Genomic DNA, 3,096 nt, shown 5'->3' with positions numbered 1-3,096 from the left:
TCAGGCTGAAACCAGCTCTCTGACATCTCCCAAGGGGTCTGGATTGTGAGCGGGCACAGGCCAGGCTGAGGGACCCCACTGGTGCACAAGCTGGGGAGGGACCGCGGGAGGGCTCCAGGGCGAGTCTGGCTCATCTCGCTCAGTTCCCACAGGAGGACCCTAGCAGCAAGCTAATCTACCGGTCAGAGCATCTGTCCCCTGGTGTTCAGTGCATGTCACTGCGACTGGTTGACCAGTCAACTGCTCCCTGGTGGTCAGTGCGTGTCATAGCAAGCGGTTGAGCAGCCTTAGCATATCATTAGCATATTACACTTTGATTGGTTGTTTGGTTGTTCTGCCTTTTGGTCTATTTGCATATGACCCTTTTATTATATAGGATATAATATATATAATATTAATATATACATATATATTTTAATATATTTTTATTTCTTTCAGAGAGGAAGGGAGAAAGATAGAAACATCAATGATGAGAGAGAATCATTGCTTGGCTGCCTCCTGCATGCCCCATGCTGGGGATTGAGCCTGCAACCCAGGCATGTGCCCTTGGCTGGAATTGAACCCAGAACCCTTCAGTCTGCAGGCTGATGCTCTACCCACTGAGCCAAACCGGCTAGGGCTGGAGTATATTTTTTTTATCGACTTATGAGGACATATTATCCTGTATTGGCTTGTGATATATTATTATGTTACAATTTCTGCAGTGAACTTATCCTATCTAATAATAGACAAACAGGGTAATTGACCGTACCTTCGCTACACCTCCCATTGGCTAATCAGTGAGGTATGCAAATTAACCACCAACAAAGATGGCGGTTAATTTGCATACATAGGCGCTAAGCGGCAGAGTGAAGACTGAAGGCGGCTCCGGCCAGAGCAGCGCGGGCTGGAAGGTGGCTCCGGACGGAGCAGCGAAGACTGAAGGCAGCTCTAGCTGGAGTGAAGGCCTGGGTCCCAGGTGCTGGAGGAAAACCGGTGCCGGCAGCCAGGGGGAGGGAAGGTGTGTTGCATGAATCTTTTCGTGCAACAGGCCTCTAGTGTTAAATAATTGGCAAAGATACTCTCAGTCTCTGAGCATGATTTTGCCATGAAGAAACATCTGCAAAATGTTAAATAGAAGTGAAGTGGATACATATGCCTTGTTTCTAATAAAAACTTCAATATAACATCAAGTATGATTTCAGTGATAGGTTTTAGATAGATGCCTTCTAACAGATAGAAGGAGTTCTTGTCAAATCCTTTCTCTTATTTATTGAAATGATTGCATTTTTCTCCTTTATTCTGTTACTATGGTGAATTACATTAATTTTCAAGTGTTAGTCCCAGTTTGCATTACTGGGATAAACTCCACTTGGCTATAATGTGTTACCCTCAGTATATATTGTTGGGCTGGATTTGCTAATGCTTTAAGGGTTTTTGCATCTATTTTTATGAGGGATATTAGTATGTAACTTTTTTCCTGTATGTCAGATATTTGTATTAGAATTATGTTTGCCTAATAAAACAAATTGGCAAGTGTCCATCCCATATATTTTTTAAAACTTTATCTTCATTTTTGAAAGTATTAAAGATGTCCCCTGTCCCCCCTTTAACTCCTTCTAGCCCACTTCCGCCCCCACCCTGGGCCTTTACCACACTATTGTCTGTGTCCATGGGTTATGCATATATACATGTAAGTTCTTTGGTTAATCTCTTCCCACCCACCTCATCCTATAGTTTCTTAAAATTTTGTTTAATAATGGTGTTATTTCTTGTTTATACATTTGATGGAATTCACTAGTGAAACCATTTGAGGCTGGACTTTCTTTGTGGGTAGGTTTTGTTGTTTTTTTTTTAAATATAACTATATCCTTTTTTATATATATATATATTTTATTGATTTTTTTACGGAGAGGAAGGGAGAGAGATAGAGAGTTAGAAACATCGATGAGAGAGAAACATCGGTCAGCTACCTCCTGCACATCTCCTACTGGGGATATGCCCGCAACCCAGGAATATGCCCTTGACCGGAATCGAACCTGGGACCTTTCAGTCCGCAGGCCGACGCTCTATCCACTGAGCCAAACCGGTTTTGGCTGTGGGTAGGTTTTTTAAAATGACACATTCATTAAGTGATATATTACATAAGCCATACTTGGTTATGAAATATAATCACTTTATATATCATTGAATTATTATTTTTTTAAATTATGTATTTTTATTGATTTCAGAGAGGAAGGGAGATAGAAACATCCATGATGAGAGAGAATCATTGATTGGCTGCCCCCTGCACGCCCCCTGCTGGGGATGGAGCCAGCAACCTGGGCATCTGCCTGGACCAGAATCCCACCATGACCGCCTGGTTCATAGGTTGAGGCTCAACTACTGCCCCACACCCGCTGGGCTCATTGGATTGTGTTTGCTAACATTTTATAGCCATCATAGAACCAGCTAGGAAGTATTTCACTTTTCTCTATTTTCTGGAAGAATTTGTGTAACTGTTGCTATTGTTTTCTCCTTATATGTTTGGAAACATTTACTAGTGATACCATCTGGGACCGAAGTATTCTTTGTAAGAAGATATTATTAAATCAATTCCTTTAACAGATACAGAACCATGCAAGTTTTCTAAATATTCTTGTTCGGTTTTGGTAATTTGTTTTTAAAGAAATCTGTGGAACTTGTCAGCTTTTTCAAAAGTTTTGTAATATGTTTATTACCTTTTAAAAATTTATAGAATCTGCAATGAATTCTTTTTTCATCCCTCATATTGGTATTTTGTGCCCCGTTCCTGTTTTAATACACACACCATCACATTTGCCACCTTAACCTTCTGTAAGTGTACAGTTCAGTGTGTTCCATGCATTCATCATGTCCACCCATCGCCAGCTCCCATCTCCGCCCCTCTCTTCATTTTGTAAAACTGACACCCCGCGCCCCGCAGCCCGAGGCCATCGCGAAGTCACGCTCACGTCATCTATTTCTCTTTTAATCGCAAACTTCCTTTGGGTGAAATAAAGACGTAATCACTCTGCTCCCATTCGCCAAGTGGACAGAATGACACACGATTCCCACTGGACAGCGCCCACGGGGAGATGAACTGAATTCCTCCCAGAG

This window comes from Myotis myotis, unplaced genomic scaffold (genome assembly GCF_014108235.1).
Source record: "Myotis myotis isolate mMyoMyo1 unplaced genomic scaffold, mMyoMyo1.p scaffold_m19_p_2, whole genome shotgun sequence".
In the NCBI taxonomy this organism is placed as follows: domain Eukaryota; kingdom Metazoa; phylum Chordata; class Mammalia; order Chiroptera; family Vespertilionidae; genus Myotis; species Myotis myotis.
This window is presented reverse-complemented; position numbering follows the sequence as displayed.